Genomic DNA, 17,423 nt, shown 5'->3' with positions numbered 1-17,423 from the left:
ATTTCATGGTGGCATCTTTAGCAAGAAATAGTAGGGAGAGTGTAAACCTCAATAAAACACACCAACACACCCTGAAAATATAGTCCTTCCTGATGGAAAGAGAGTGAAACTGAAAATGTTAGCTAAAGTGAATTTGTGGAAGGGCAGGAAGAAGACGTAAAGTAAAATGCACGTACGTAAGTGACAGATGTACAGAGATGCATGTACGTAAGTGACAGAGATAAAGGAACGGAGATAGGGAGCTGGTGTGCCAAAGAAAAAGGGAGAAACATGAAGGGGGGCAGTGGTATTTAGTATGCATGGCCAAGCTGCCCCATCTGCTTAGCACAGCAGTCCCCGTCGTATAACTGTCTGTAGACTGTGGGCCGCATAAAGAATGTATCCAATTTTGATGTAATTCCGCAAAATTAATGACAGCTTTACCCGGGATGGGCCGTGAGGGAATGATTAGAGTTTGATCATCCATCTGATCTGTGGTCATGCCTGGTCTGAGCAGTGCATTGACGCATACTGGGTACAACATTTGCCAGGGATTCGTGCGCACAGAGCCGCTGACAAACATCCCGAAAGCTGATGCCAAACTGGCAGGCTTCAGCCTCTCATTCGGCTCCTTTAAATGAGGTTTGCAAACATACCTCCGTGCAAACACACCGTTATGGCAGGGGGAATATCTCTCGTGTGCAGTGGCTGGGCTGACCTCAGTTTTAATGCTACTCCAGGCAGACCTGCGCTGTATTTCAAAGCAAAGGGGTCCAAGCGGCATCTAATTTACTGAAGTCTGAGGTCGCATTGTGGTATTTTACAAGAGAGCTTTACTGTGGCCATGATTGGAATTGGGTATGAGTTTAAGAGAGATGCGGGCAGATTGGGAATTGCAGAGGGGATTGATCCAGGCAATGGATAGAGGGAGTTAATTCCTGCATGTGTGATTTTCCTCCTTCCCTTCCTTACATTGCTGTTCCTGCCCATCCCCCACTCGCTCTCTCTCTTTCTGTCTTCCAGGGATCCTACTTTTACAAGCGAGCAGGGGCATTCCTTTTACTAGGGGGCCTGGTACATCTTTCTGTGCTGGGGACAATAAAGGGAAAACCGGTGTGTTATCAGTGCAGAGTGCAGGCTTTAGATCAAGGTCTGTCGTCTGGCTCACACTGCTCTTCTGGGTTTGTGCTGTTGTGTGGTGCACTCACTGGGCTGTTTAAGTGAACCCACAGATAAACAAGTGATTGAGTACAGAGGTGTGTAAAGGACTAGCTGCCAAGGTGGTTGGAGAGATGATAGAGATTATACTGCAACAAACAACCAGTGCTTGAACAGCTTTGCGCAACACCTACGTTGCAACCTTTGAGCAAAGGAAATGGCTCTAATATTGAGTCAAAAGTGACGCCATTAAGAGTTTTTTCTTTGAAACCGTAATGATGGATTTTGTTCTTGCCGTATAATTGAGGAGTGGAAAAGATTTATACGCGGGAAGGAACACAGTGAAATTAATTTCCCGTCTGACAAAGACTCTGGGTTTTAACCAAGCTGGAAAAGCATGACTGCCAGGTACCTGCATTAAAGGCAGTGTGCCAATGCACTTTTAAGGGATGGCTCTGGTGCAGATTTCTGGGCATGTTGGCATATTTCCTAAAAGCGTTTTGATTTTGTCCGAAGGGCTGTCCTGAAAAATAATTGCATGTGAAAGAACGAACATGGACAGAAAGAGAATAAGAAAATAATTTTCATTTGGTTGGAAGGAGTTGATTCACATAAGCTCATTAGAAAAATACAGTGTTCTGTTTGCTTTTAATGATTTCATCATGTTTCTTTCTCTCTTGTTGTCTTTTTTTCTTATATTTCATGTCATTACATTTGGCTTGATTTGTGTTTTCTCCTTAAACTTGTTTTTTAATATATTCGGATTCATCAGTTGCCATTTACCACCTTGTATAATTTTACTCATGCACTCACGCCCCTCACCCTTCTCTCTCTCTCTCTCTCTCTCTCTCTTTTCTTTCTTTCTCTCTCTCTTTCTCCACCTCCACTTTTTTATATTTTTGGCTGAGCCGGAGACCTTTCTCTGTGCTGTGACCTTTAGGTTTTAGACGAAGCCCCTCTGCGGCTTCTCTCTCTTCATAGAACACCAGTTACGAGCCTTGAGAGGACCGCAAAAAACTAACGATTCAGATGAAATGGCCCCTTTAAAAAGCTCTTCCAAATTCCATTTACATTTTTCCTCCCTGTCCTTCGGCCTTCCCTCTTTTTCTGGCCACATTAATATTCATACTAATGAGGAACATCCTAAAGAGCAAGCTTTGGAAAATTTCTGCCAGACCTAAACAAGTATTCATATACACAAGCTAACAACACATGCACGCAACATGCAGGCATGGTACAGTTAGGCATACTAATACAGTTAATGCTCATTACTGATGGATTTCAGATAAATGCAACAAATGCCAAAGGATTTATATAATTTCGGAAAACCTGTGACTTATGATTAGCCAAGGAAGTAAGGAAGTTTTCCCCCATTTAAGAACCCTTTAAAGTTGCCCTCGATAAAGGGCAATCTTTGAGGCTTTACTTTAATGCATACATTAGCAAAATGGAAAATGAAATTATTTCTTTCATCCAAGATGTAGGCTGTGTTTGAAATAACATACTTTAATTGGAAGCAGTTTGAGCTTTATGCTTGAAGTTCTGTTTATGCTTTATGCTACTAATTTTTCATCATATCTTAAGACAGATATGAAACCTAGGGACATTTATTATTATATATGAGCTACTATAGACTGGAAATCATTAATTTCCAATGGAGAGTCTTGAAGAGGCATTGCAGAGCTCCTACAAGCTGCAGATGTTGGTTTTTGAGATCTGGTTTGAAATTGAAAGTTCACCACAATTGCATAGGGGGATTTTAGACTGGCAAAAGTCAGCGTTAGTATTGATACGTTTGAGTGTTAATACATTTACATCGTAGATGTTGACCAGCTCTGTTTTGTGGGTCAGTGCAATATAATATAAACCTATCACAGAGATAACATTCCCTATATTATTGGTAATATATTATAATTATATAATGTATATAGTATATTTTAGTAAATAATATTTATTGATAATAATATCAATAACAACAAAAATATTGAAAAAAAAATATTTTATATAGTATTTTTATATAGTATGTATTTTTCACTTGAAGTTATTCCTGGCCTTTTATTCTGTATTTACCAACTTCACCTAGAAATCTAATTGAATTAGTATTGGAGGAAGAACAGTGTTTTGATTTTTGTCTGAAGAAAAAAAATTATTGCTTGTGAAAGAACTAACATTGACAAAAAAGAGAATAAGAAATGTCTTGCATGTGGTTGGATGGAATCAATTCACATAAGCTTACTAGAAAAATCCACAGTGTTCTGTTTGTTTGAATGATTTCATCTTGTTTCTCTCTCATTAGTTGTCTTTTTCTTCTGTTTTTATTACATATTACATTTGGCTTAATCTCTGTTCTCTCTGTTTTTAATCTCTGTTCTAGTTTCTAAATAGATTCACATTCAACAATAAAACCCAATTTTAATCAAGATTTTTGTTAAAAAAAAATTTAATATTAATGATATCATTTCATTTAATTAAGTGTTTCAATGATCAACCTAAGCCAAGATTTATATGACAGCATAAGCCATCTAAATGAAAATTACAATATCAATTAAACATCCAATTTCAACAAATAGTGATAGAGACTACAATATCAGCGTACAACTATTGTAACTTATATATCGTGCATCTTTGGCAAAGTGGAAGTTCAGAAGCATTTCAATCCAGCAAAGTTCACTGCTAAGCAGAACAATGCCTTACTATGAATAATGGCTGCTGTACAAACAAAAATCATTGTGAGTACAAACAGCACTCCCGTATGGCACAGAATTAGAAAGACCGACAAGAACTTGTCCGGTTATCAAAGAAAATGAGAGCAATTTGTTCCGAGAGCAAGCATGGAGGGCGAACACATTTGTGAATACCTTGGGTGAACTCCAGATCTCAGTTTAACACCAGACAGTGGTCAGTGGGGTTCCTATAATGGGAGCCAGGTAATCAGCAGGGCCTGATTACAGAGACTTAGATGTACAAAGTGAACACACACAGAGCTGCTTATGCAGTAATTTGTGTGGCTAAATTAAGACAAACAAGCTTGTTTCGCACACCTGCATAGTGTTATTCTGTTTACACTGATGCTCCAAAAATGACTTTAAACACGTTTAAATGTACATCAAGGACACAAAAATATATATATGAACTGTAGTTCAGTGCGCTGTTAACCAATCAGGGCTATATTTCTCAAAAGCATTGTGTGCTAATTTGATTGTAGATACCATTGGTGCAATGCAGCCTAGGACATCAGCAAAGCAGGGACCATCATGTACTGCATGTTGGTGTTGAGCGTTTTGCTCTGGAAGACATTAACACTCCAATTTACTGAGTAAGGAAGATTGTTGGGTTTAAGCACTTTAGAAACACACTTTTTCCATTTTCAGATTCCTTCTCGGAAAATTCCGACCGCCACTCTAGACACCCAGAATGGAAAAAAGAGATGGAAAATTTCAGGGAGAGCCTAGGTGGAGACAGATGAAAAGAAGGGTGTTGATTCTGCAATTACTCAGTTTTAATAAAAAAAGACAACCCGCCTGGGTTTTGAAAGCATCTGCTAAAATAACACTTCAAGAATTAGCATCATGCTAAAACTGAATATACTCCTGTTTTGGCTGGAAAATTTATTTTTCAGATCCATAAATATTTATTCCAAATTCATATTAATTTATTTATCTTTATAGTTACAGATAGGAATTAAAATGCAATAAATGAACGAAGAAATATTGATATGCATAAAAAATATAAATACTGGTAGTTTTGTTTTGGGGGGGGGTCAGAGGGCGCTGGATGTCTGTGTTGAAGAGTCGGGTGGAAAAGGAGTGTGACTAGATCTCATTCCTCTGTAAATCCTGCATATGATTTGTGGTTATGATAAGGTAAGGAAACATCATTCTACACTGAGGTCCACTCAAACAGTCACTGTTAAGAAGAAAAAAATGGAGGAGTTGAGTAGAGAAGAGAGAAGCAGCAAAGAAAAAGTGAACTAAGAGGAGAGACAGAAGCAAGCATGAAGATTAATGAGAACATTCTTGTAATGTTCGTGCAGCTCAAACAGTAGCTTACGGGTTTGATTCCCAGGGAACGAAGAAAAAAAAAACACCTTGTGTACGTGCGTGATTTGTAGCCGAAAAGGAAATTCTCCAGTGGTGTTCTGTAAGGCACTGCCAACACATAAACAATACCTCACCAATTCAGGAGGAAATGTTGGTTCCACTGACACATAAAAAGAGCAGTTTGCCATGGAGACATAAACACTGAGCACATAAAAATTTAGCCACATAAACTCTGCACTTAATGTCTGTCGTGTTTACGGTTAAATCGGACATTTCATCAAATTCATTGTCACAGTTTAAAGAGTGGCCAAATGAATGCCACATTTGGGTAATCTGTGGTTTTTGATGATGTCTGCTGGTGAAGAATACTTAAATACACAATTAAAACCAAACACCGTCGTTATGGCTTACAATAACTGGAAAAAAAAATTGCTTTTTAAACCATAATAACCCAATAAAGGACAAACTCATGATAAGGTTTCGAGAACCTATGAGCAAATCAAGATATCAATAGTATTAATCAAAACAACTCTGTTGTAGATTAAATAATATAAGACTGGAGATTCACTGATGAAGAATCGAGGATGCCAGTATTGCATATTCAGAAGGCAGTATTTTGGTACATGTTTGAGCCCCCTACATGTCACTATAAAACTATGTTGATTGAACTGCAAATCTCCCTGAGAGGTCCAATAAATATAAAAGTGATTTATTTCAGCAAAATCAAAGTCAGTTTGACCAGGCGGACAATTAATTTCAGTGATATTTCGGCGAATACGCCATGTAATTCATGCAGATCGAAAGACCCTCCCTGTGAAGGCATCCCTTCGCTCTGAACACACCCCACCATTGTCAGAGCGCTGGAGCCCGGCCACCTCACAGAAGCCTCTAGTTCAGGTTTAGTGGAGCTCAGAGCCCGAGGGAACCAGGAGCACAACGATTCATGCCCCTCACCCTGCAATGCGGTGCCACTGCTCGTCACAGACAAATATACGTTATCACGGTGCTTTCTTTCAGCTTTATGCATGTGTATGTGTGTGTGTGTATATATATATATATATATATATATATATATATATATATATACACACACAGACACACTCACCCTCCCTTCCCTTATTACAGAAATAAGCATTTTTACAGAGTTTTAGCTATAAAAAGGCAGGAGCAGATAGCCCATAAATCTGGTCATAAAAATGTTAAGTTGTCAGAGGTGCCATCAGCTATCAATCGTGCGGTGGGAGGCTGGTGGAGGGGAAATCGGTGATAAAAAACAGCATTTTAGGGAAATTATGTCTAGTCTTCCATTTGCAAAGTGCTGCAGTTGTATCCCACCAGAATCTTAATCACGGGCTCCTATGCGGGTGAGTAAGAGAGAAGTGTGTGTGTGTGTGTGTGTGATGCAGGAGATCCAGGGAGGGTGGGCTGGTGCCTGAGGTGGAGTTGGAGATGGGGGAAAGAAATTATACAACTAGCATAAATCTCCTCTACAGTCTTTCGGCCCCCTACACACACACACACACACACTCTCATCTCCCACTTCATCGCATCTCTTTCCTCCTTTCTCACCTCATTTGCACTCTTCCTCCCTTTTCCTTCATATCTTCCTACATCTGATCCCTTTTTCATTTTCCCCATCTATCTGTTATTTTCAGCTCCACTGTGATTTAGTTTCTTTGCTTGTTTCATCATTTTGCTGTTTTGTTGCCTCTTTTACCATTTCCAAACGGATTGGTGGATATAGACTGACATGAGTGAGATTTTTTTTTCTGTAGGATGGAGGGTGTGTTTGTATGGAAGTAAGAAGATTTCCTTTTATGTTCAATTTATTATGCATTCTGTCACAAGACGGCATTTGTGATGGGGCTCAGTTTTACATGTTCATTTATTGCCACTGTATTTTAAGAGCGTAGATAGGTTTATAGATGCGGAGTAAAAAGCACATGGTCCTGCCAGCGTTTCCTGATTCTCATTGTTTTTCTCACTGCAAACCTGTAAGCCCAAGTGATGCTCATTGACTTGATGGATGCCTGAATTTTCAGATCTGTGGCGCCATTTTTTAATTTAAGGTAATTTTGTTAATTAATTTGAAATGGCTCCAGAGTGCTTACAAGATGAGTGATGCCCCCTCAGAAAAGACGCACAGATTACAGACAGAGAGAGACACACATTCAAATGCTCCATTTAGGCCTCAAAAACATAAAAGAAAAACTCTACAGATAGTTAAAGTATGAATCCAAAATCAGTCAATAACAGATTTTGAGTGAATCACATTAATACAAGGCATCATTTGTGTCCGTATCCAAAATACTAATTACTGGTGAGGATCTCAGCAGTGCATCCTCGCTCTTTTGTAGTTTGCTTGTCTTGTTTATCATGAGAGTATTACTATTCATACTTCTTGCTCATTTTACATACTGCATTTTGAATAGTGTGTAGCAGGGAAGTAGGCATATTCTTAAGCGTCCTATTTCAGTTGAGGCTCCTCATTCATGATGAAAGTACCACTAGATGTCTCAGGTGTTGTGCTGCCACCTATAGTCTCACCAGAGGACTGCAGGCTGAAATCAGTGGCCTGAATATTCAGAATTATGAACATCAGTTTTGCTGTATTCAACCTGAACACATTCTCACTAAAAGTAAAGAAACTAAAATATTTTGTGTGCTGGTGCTATTGATTCTGTTGGCTCTGTTAGACCAAAATACAGCAATTAATGTCATGTCAAACAGGATTTCCTGTAAATCTTACTAAAGGCTCCTTACTAAGTTTTATATATATATATTTATATATATATATATATATATATATATATATATATATATATATATATATATATATATATATATATATATATATATATATATATATAATATGCTTGTTTGTCTTAAGTCACTGGGATATATGTAGCAATAGCCAAAAAAACTTTGTATGGGTCAAAATTATAATAAAAAAAAATAATATATATATATATACATAAACTCGATATTCAGATTATTTGTAATTGCGTTTTGGCGTCCTGGCGTTTATTCATATATATATATACATATGCCAAAAATCGTTAGCATATTAATTAAAGATCATGTTCCAGATGTTTTGTGAATTTCCTACCGTAAATATATCAATACTTAATTTTTGATTAGTAATACGCATTGTTACTTCATTTGGATAACTTTAAAGTCGATTTTCTCAATATTTTGATTTTTTTTTTGCACCATTGGATTCCAGATATTCCAATAATTGTATCTTGACCAAATATGGTCCAGGGTCAAATATAGTTTTACTTTATCTTTGCATTAATTGTATTGTTTTAAGAAATGAAGTTTATTTTAACAAAACTACATATTTTGCAAAAGTGTTGCTTCATCCTCTGCCATTTTAGATTAATTCAACAAACTAAAAACACAAATTATTCCATCTAAAATCCATCAAAATATATTAGCTTTATTACATGCAAAAAGGTCATCACAATCCTTTAAAATGTGTTTGTGTGTGTGTGTATGTGTGTGTATATATATATATATATATATATATATATATATATATATATATATATATATATATACGTAAGAAAAAATCTTGCATTCAGGAAAATGAAATGCCGGAATGTGAAAGGCTGAATATTTCTGTTTGCAGACTAAGATTTAATTATAACTGTTGAGTAGATTAATGCCAAAAGACTGTCAAATGTCTTAACACTTGCGTGTCAACGTTGCTGCTTTAGAGCAATGGGACACATCACAATACTACAATTTTTGAATGCCTTCTTTCTCAGACACACCTATCCCGTGTTTGAGTCTCCACTAGCAAGCTTATGAGTCAATTCAAATGTGTTTGACTAGAAAGAAATACAAAATGTGTACTGTCGTGGGTCTTCAAGAACCAGGGTTTATGAGCCACCACTTGTGGAGAGGTTTGGAGGAAGGGCAGCTTGCTGCAGTACTTTATGATTCCGCCAGAGGGCGGTGAAATATTCACAAACACACATTCTGCAGAATGCAGTTCGTCCAATGTGTATATCTACTGGAATGTATTTTGAGAAGTATATTTTACAGTTGTTAAATTGTATTTATTATTTTTTATATTATTAGTAGTAATAGTAGCAGCTGTTGTTGTGATAAAAGCAGTAGTAGAAGTGGTGGTGGTAAAAATATTAGTGGTCATAGTATGATAATAAAATATTTATTTCTTCTGTTTATGAGTCTTAAAGTTTTTAGATTACCAGCTGGACACCGATATTTGTGAATGAAATGGGCCATGTTACGAATTATCTCAAATCTTAGACTGTAAATACATATATTCATGGTTCATGTCAGCTTATAAACCTTTAACAAGGTATTACTCCCACCATTTATCATTTAAGAGTTTGTGTTACATAAAAAGGTCTTTGTTGGGGCTATCTTACTGTGACCATCCCAGTTCGCAGCCAAATAACAAACTGCCAAAGCATTTGAGATGTCTTTGACTTTCCAAAATAAGCCCGTAAGCTGCAGCTCAATGACTCTCAAATGTCATGCTATAATTTTTCCAGACATAAAAATGTTAATGGATATGTATTTCTTTTTAATGTTTAGGCAGTTTATCACTGATAATTATTAGAGGCAATAATGTAACTGTGCATAGGAACTGTTCAGTTAACTGATCACAAGGCCCTTTAAAATCAAAATATTATATAAAAAGATTCATTGTGGCTTTATTTTCATTCTTAACCATGTAAAAAGAAGGCTAAGGAGAGCGAACGGATAATTTTAGCTAGTGAAAGACTAGTTATGCAGTATGAAGAAATGGAGAATGTTTATCTGATAAACATGAAGATTTACACACACCATTTATACATATAACTTTCTGACCAACACTTCAAGAGAATGATATGTTGTGAATTATACGAGAGATTTTTTACTTTCCTCTGAAGTAATCTCACTATCTGTGTGTGTGTTTGGTGTCTGTGATCATGGGTACGTGGTTTTAACTCGTTTTGTGGGTCTGTGTCACTTCTGGTTCCCCAGGCCTCCACACAAGCTTGGTCATAAAATGCTTTTTTTTTTTCAGGGCAACTGTGTTAAAAGGAACACCTGTAACTCGATTCAGTGTTCTAGGCCAAGATGCCAACGGCATCTTTACAACTCTTGGAATGAAGACACACACCTAAATAGACACTTTGTGTATACGAGCGAAGCAGCGCACAAATACGCATTCCCCAGCCGGAGAGAGGCCGTGATGTCTTGAAGTGTGCATGTGAATGGGCACCATTTTGCCTCATTGTGCATGCGTGTGTGTGTTTGCACAGGCCCAGTGCAGAGGGGGATGGGGAGAGCATGCGATGGCCCTGAGGATTCCTGTTAATGTTTTAGTTATTCACTAGCCCCTGGGCTGGCAGACACATTCAGTGCAAAAAGCATTTGAGCACCCTCAATGATTTACCATGTATTAGGACATCTGCACTGAGCTTTTGCACCTCCAGCAATGTCTTGCTTTCATCGTGTTTATGCACAAGCTTACAACCTGACCTCTGCACATTGTTGCATACCCCCCCCCCCCATCTATCCCTAGCAAAGTATCTGCGTGCACAGTCATCTCACCTACCCAGTCTTAGCACTCTAAATCACGTCCTCTTCAGATCACACCTAACTCATGCAGCGAGTGCTCTCTGGCCCCTGCTGACACCCAGCACATCTCTACCAGCTGGGCCCATCAATCCTACTGACAGCTGCCTGGTACTGTGCACAGAACTGGATGGCATCCAGAAAAGGAAACCAATATTTTTCTCTCTCTCTACCTCTCTCTCTGACATGACATCCACACCCTGCACAGAAAATACCTATCCACTATTCCATTCTGGTAAATATGGAGGGATATTTGACATTTGCCCCCAGAAGCGGTAGCAAAGTCCTTTGTTGCACTTTTCTGTCACGCTAGGCCACAGCTGCCGAGAGTCTAAGAGTGGGAGAGGGGATGGCCGTCAATGACAGGTCTGAGTGCTGTGGGTGGGACTGCCTGTGTGGCATGTGTGATGAAAGTGATGGCCAGAGGCATTCTGTCTTTACAAAAAATTGGTGTTATTAGCCCCCGTCTCTCCTTAAGAGAGAGACACACTCACGCACAAACACAGCAAGCCATAATTAGCAGAGAGACGGGATAATTGGTGGACGCTATATGTTCACGGCTCTGGTTCTCGTAGGGCTTGCCACAGAGTGTTTTACACCTCGAGAGGACATATAGCTTGAGGAAGCAATGTACGGATGGATTTATTGGTCACCTCTGAGTCTTTTGTTTTGAAAGGCATTCAATAAATCAGAATGTCCGCTTTTAAGAATGGAATGACTTTCACAGTGTTTGAGGAGTCCATTTAAAGATATCAATGATTTATTTGTATTTTTTTCCTGTTTTTTGAAGTCTCTGAAAATAAGTCTTCAAAAGAGAGTTCAAAAGAGCAAAATCTCTGAAATGCACTTGCACTGGCACCCTAAGCCTAAAACGGCACTTCTGATGCATTCTTGGAAAGGCATCAGTAGCAAAAGTGGTTTTTGAGATCGTCCGCTCTGTACCACATGCGCTAGAACATTTCGACCACAGTCAAAAAAAACAAAACAATGATACACAAACACATGACCACTAAATTCCTTCTAGTCCGGACTTTTTAACCGTATTCATTGTGCTTTTCAGCAGTGAAAATATGCTTGTCGTTTTCGTCTGATAAAGAAAGATAGCAGGGAGGAGTTGAAGGTAGCTCAGAGAGAAGGAGGGAGAAAGAGAGGAGAGAAAGAGAAGCTGTGGGGAATGCTGCATTTGGACATGACATTGTAAAACCTGAAGGCCTTTTATGACTTTTAGTGCCAAGGAGAATATACCACAGCAAGATCTCGGCTCACGTCACAAACCCGTCTTTTTGTCTCTCTTTGTGTGTCTGTCTCTCTCTGTCGATCTTTCATTCTCTCTGAAGATATGAAAACTTAAGAATGGTGGATGATGTAATTATTTTCATATGGGTTTCAGGCTCATACAAATGTAGCATCATGTTTTTTGAGACATGTTTACAGCCAAACATTATGTCTTCCTATAAAAGTGTTTTGTGATAAAAGAACACTGGTAACTGTGGGACAATGATTAACATCACAAGGATGGGAGAGGAAGTATGACGTGAAACTGGATTGGATCCAGTTTTTGAGTCATGTGGGACTTTGACTGCTCTCATATTTTAGAACTGTCTTTGGAAAAAGGAGAACAAAAACATCAGATTGCTGCAGTGGTGATATTAATGAACATACCTGAATAATGGATTAGTAAGTTGGTCATATAAATTATATCAGTAGACACAGTATATACATCCAGTTCTTGAGGAACAGCTCAGATTTGGCTGAAATGAAGAGAACATTTACAATGCAGTGAATAGGGAGTGTGTGTTTGTTTCCTGCTTGGCTTGCACTTTCCTCTGGCTTCGAACTGGCTCAATCCAAAGCGGCCCTCGCTGCTGTCTGTTTGCCATCCATCCTCATAAACTGCCTCTCCAGCCACCCCTCGGGTACTCATTCAGCCTGCAGACAGTCTCAGCCAGTCAGCACAGTAAACACCCAGATGTCATTATACCTGAGAACAGCAAGCCATCAGGAAAAGCCATTAATACAAGTGGACTGTACCGCATGGACCAACAGACAACTATGTATGGTGGAAAAGTAACTGATCTGGATTATGTAATGCTTTTGCGTGGTTAGATTTGAAGATACTCTTCAGAATACCTCTTCTATGGCAAATCGGTGTGTTGCAAACCATAAAAAAGAAAAAAAAACACGTTACATATTCTGATTAATACTAATTAGTAATGTATAAAACTGGGTCTGTAATACTATAGGCTCAATTGTGTATAACTGTATTTCATTGCTTAAAAATTGTGGTCTCTGTGTGAGTTAAGATGTGGGCTTTGCTGAGCAGCTCGAATGCTATTTTACAGTTTTAGATAGGAAAATTAACGGACTATTTCATTGATTCATAATAGAAGAATTTTCATGCATATTCATACACAGCCCCTTTGGGTCTGTTCTCCTTGGTTTTGTTTGGGAGTGGCAATACAATAAATGGAAGCCATTGCATGTGGCTTTGTGACAGACGCTGTCCAAATCCAAATGTCTTAGTCTATAAGTGGGAGTCAAAGCTTAGCAAAGAGACACAGATAGTGACAAACGCTCTCTGGTTATTTAATTAGAGGCGACTCTAATGTTTTCCATGTTTCTCTGGAGTGACTGGTGTACTGTAGGAAGGGGGAGCAGTGACATCAGTTTCTTTAACTGGAACCAGATGGAGACTAATTAACAAAAGGCCAATGCTGTAATGGAAACTGAATCAGTGCTCACATACAGGTGTCAAAATAGATAGAGGAACAATACCCAGCCATAACTGAGGGGAGAGAGATCACACCAGGTTGCCTCTGGACCTGGTCCAAGAGACATTTTTCATCCATTGGGTCATGACTGGAGACAAGCTTGAGGATTTCAGCACTGTGACTTGGGTTTAAGGCCTCCCCTTAACCACTTAAGGCACAAACCAAACTGAATTTTCCAAAAAGCATGCGGTGTACCGTTTTGCATGATGATGAAGTCTTTTGTCACTAGGATTTTTGATTTGTTTATTGTGTGTATTGACAAATGGAATAACAATTGATGATTGGTATAGACATGACAGAAGACTATAAAGGAGTGGGTGAAACATGCACGTTGTGATTCATGTAAACTAGAGGTTTCTGGGAAGGACTATAAGCGTGGACTAATTAACACCACAGACTGATGTTGCCATAGTCTGTGGGTGAATGCTGTAGTCAGATGAAATTCAGTATTGTCATATAAAATGCTTAGCTTGGCTAATAGCTGTTCATTTGTGAAAAACTGATGCATGTCTTTAAGGCAAGACGGCACAGGTGAAATGGGTAAAAAGTTTAACTTGTAACCATACTTCTCCAGTTGATTAATCACTGTACATTAAGACAATTGTATTTTGTTTTACAAGTTTTCTGAAACATTATGTAAATATGCAAATTATACATTATCTTATTAAATATTCTCTAGTTTGCATACAATTCCAGAACAGAAATCTGAACAATGGATGAACCAGGTTAAAAATTCCGATTTCATTTTCATATAAGATTTGATGCCATGAAATCTGCAAAATTTACCTAAGTCTCAAAATCTGATGAGTGCATAGAAACGAAGAAACAAATTTTTGCCTTTTATACATTTTTTATGATTTTATTTCTTTAATTTTTTTTTGTACTCCATCTCAAATATTTAGTAAAATTAAACTTAAATGGTTCTAACGCTTTGTATATAGCTTATTTTTTGGATCACTAAAATACAGTACAGACCAAAAGTTTGGACACACCTTCTCATTCAAAGATTTTTCTTTATTTTCTTGACTATGAAAATTGTAGATTCACACTGAAGGGAGTTCCCCGAGAGATGCTTAGCACTTGTTGGCCCTTTTGCCTTTTGTCTGCGGTCCAGCTCACCCCTAAACCATCTCGAGTGGGTTCAGGTCCGGTGACTGTGGAGGCCAGGTCATCTGGCGCAGCACCCCATCACTCTACTTCTTGGTCAAACAGCCCTTGATGCCTTCAGTGTGACTCTACAATTTTCATAGTCATGAAAATAAAGAAAACTCTTTGAATGAGAAGGTGTGTCCAAACTTTTGGTCTGTACTGTACATTATGCTACTATTTGAAGCACATAAATAATTTTACATTAAATAAATAATTTTGCATTAGCATTATTTTCACAGTTTTTGCTGTGATTGTATTTTCTAGGTTCATATCCATATATTCAGTGTTGTACCTCATAAATATCCTGGAGAGGTGAAGTCATCCTGATTTTGCATAGCCTGTGTGATTTATTATTTATATGAAGGACAAATGGTGCAAATCAGAATAGTATTTTATGGACCGATGTTAGATTTGATTAAAAGAATGGTGAAATAAAACTTGGCGGCTAACATATGGGGAAAAAAAAGTGGTTGTTGTGTAGATGACAACGTCACAGCTAGATCACCTTTTTTCTATTATCATGCAAATTTACAATATTCTATGGTTAGTATGCCAAGAACCTCAGTAAAAATAATGTTCGCAGAGCTGTTTAGATATCACACTTTTTGTTTAAAGGCACTTTTTTATTTTCATGTATATAATGTATGTTTGTAAATCCTAACTGCTACGATGCATTAATACAATATCATTAAAAAGATTGTTCCACAATTTAAAAGGATAATGTGCTACCAGAAATCCAGTTGACTTCTTATCCCACATGGACGACCCAGCTGTCAAATATGCCATGAACACTGACTTCTTTTGAGACCACATTTTTTTAGAAATGAAAAACGAAATAGGTCTACCATCTTACCATATTAGGTGCCCAGTGTCTATCTTGACAATACTAGTTAAAATTATTTTGTAGGTTATAGACACAAATGATGAAGCCTTGTACAGCCTCATACTGAGCAATTATGTTTTCTGCTATGTTCGAATTGATGCATTATTTTATTCCTTTTCTTTTGAACATGATCATGTTGTAAAGATTGAAGTTTGGATATGAAGCTCTTGACCAGGCCTTCAGATAGTCTGAATGTGAATATGCCAATGTGTCTTAGTGCTGCAGTTTATCTAAGGGTGTAGTGGTGTTCACTAATCCAGAGAAGGAAGACTGTCTTAATTCACCGCTTGGCTCTTCAGTTAAGAACTAAGATAGCTGGCTAACTCAGGCCAGCTATCTTAGGGTAGTTTAAGGAATGCCTGTCCCTGGCTCCAATGGCATGAGCTGGATGTCAACCACATGAGCACAGTGGTGGAGTCAGAACAGAGCGTAATTGGAGCATATGGGAATGGGATAGCTGTGCTCCATTGAGGCCGGTACACAACTCTAGACGTGGTGTGGCAACACGGTCTCACTCCAACTCGTCACATATTGATGCTTGGTCAGGACACTTTGGTGTAACTTTTTGACACACAGGGTACCCCTTTGCTTTAAATAAGAAACTTTATATGTCCTTATCGTCAATATGCTGACGCAAAAGGCTTATCGTCATGATAAATATACTGGGCAATAATATTTACATTATTGCTTATATGTTGGGGTGTAATTTTTCAATGTAAACAGTCACAACCTTTTTTATATATTGGGACCAGCTGTGGCCTAATGGTTAGAGACTTGGACTAGTTACCCAAAGGTCACCGGTTCGAGTCTCGGTGCTGGCAGGAGTTGTAGGTGGGAGTTAATGAACAGCGCTCACTTCCACCCTCAATACCCATGGCTGAAGTGCCCTTGAGCAAGGCACTGAACCCCCGGTTGCTCCCCAGGTGCTGGATATATAGCTGCCCACTGCTCTGGGTGTGTGTTTATGGTGTGTTCACTTCTCACTGCTGTGTGTGTGCACTTGGATAGGTTAAATGCAGAGCACCAATTCCGAGTATGGATTACCATACTTGGCAAATGTCACGACTTTCACTTTTCACTATTTACACATTTGTGAGCAGGTAACTCAACCCCTGCCCCTAAACCCTACCATTTGTCAATAAGCCACAATATATAACAGACAGATAGAACTACCGTCATGATTTATTAAAAAAATAATAATATTCCAAGTCTTTCGAGGCAAAACTATTTATTTGTGAGAGGAATAGATGCATCTCAGTCCACTGTGAATCTCTTTGTGTGTGCTGTCTTTTTGCGCGAATTCAAATAATGCAGCTAGGAAGAAGCCTTACCTAAGCCATTGGCTCTCGTGTGTCTTGTGACCGATTTGCGTCATGCTGTTGTAAAATGCCATTGGCTGTTGTGTGTAGCATTTGAACCAATCAGACACAGAACTATTTGTTATATTTAACAAATAATATTTAATGCCTTCTCATCTAACAAAAGGGTCTATGGACCCTTCCCACAAAATGGAACTATCACCTCAAAAACTCTTTCTTTGAATAAATTCACATATACTTTAGGGCATTGTGTGTGCTGTTACTGTTCTTTTATATTGTCTTTTGTGTATTGTATGTGTATTATTCATGCCTATAATGGATCACTAGTTAATACAACCTCATCTATATGATGTTTTTTATCTATGAGTTTGTATTTTCATGATCTAAATGAAGAGTGTATGTTATATGTTTATACCTTCCTTGAGCCAGGCCTTCGTCCTTGACTTTCCATTTGTCAAGATCCTCTGACTTGAATTGGTCTTTCTCATCAACTTACTTCAGCAGAGACCAACTGGAGACCCAG

General features: G+C 38.3%; 1 long non-coding RNA gene across 1 annotated transcript in view; it reads left to right on the top strand.

Annotated features, from left to right (window-relative positions):
* Positions 1-17,423, top strand: part of LOC113065719 (uncharacterized) — a 44,275-nt gene extending 26,852 nt beyond the window's left edge. Inside the window, exon 3 of the long non-coding RNA XR_003279070.1 lies at positions 17,330-17,423. This is a non-coding gene — a long non-coding RNA (uncharacterized LOC113065719). The remainder of the gene's footprint in view (positions 1-17,329) is intronic.

Source organism: Carassius auratus, chromosome 48 (assembly GCF_003368295.1).
Source record: "Carassius auratus strain Wakin chromosome 48, ASM336829v1, whole genome shotgun sequence".
NCBI lineage: Eukaryota > Metazoa > Chordata > Actinopteri > Cypriniformes > Cyprinidae > Carassius > Carassius auratus.
This window is presented reverse-complemented; position numbering and strand designations above follow the sequence as displayed.